Genomic DNA, 443 nt, shown 5'->3' on the forward strand with positions numbered 1-443 from the left:
CGAAAATTAATATATAAATTTTTAGTGAATTTATCGATGTTGAGATATATAACAAATCTTATATTTTAATATATAAAATTTCAGCCTTATAAATGAAATAAATCAAACATATATGAAATATACAAAATTTTATTACATATACAATCAAGTAATTTATTATAATATTCTACAGGAATTCTTGTCAAACTCAATGATTGTTGATTTAACATCTATTAAATCAGCAAACTAAATAGCGTGTCAATTAAATTAATTGAGTAATCACATATTCTTGAATTTCCTAATTAATTTTTTATCTTGATAATTTGTTTCATTTAATATTTTAAATTATAAGACATCGTTACTATAACTAAAGACACATTTTAAATGTTCATAAGGACTCAATTACTAACTCATATGGAAAAATATTTATCGACATACTATATTGAAAACATTCTAATTAATTC

This window comes from Primulina huaijiensis, chromosome 10, assembly GCF_012295235.1.
Source record: "Primulina huaijiensis isolate GDHJ02 chromosome 10, ASM1229523v2, whole genome shotgun sequence".
Lineage (NCBI taxonomy): Eukaryota > Viridiplantae > Streptophyta > Magnoliopsida > Lamiales > Gesneriaceae > Primulina > Primulina huaijiensis.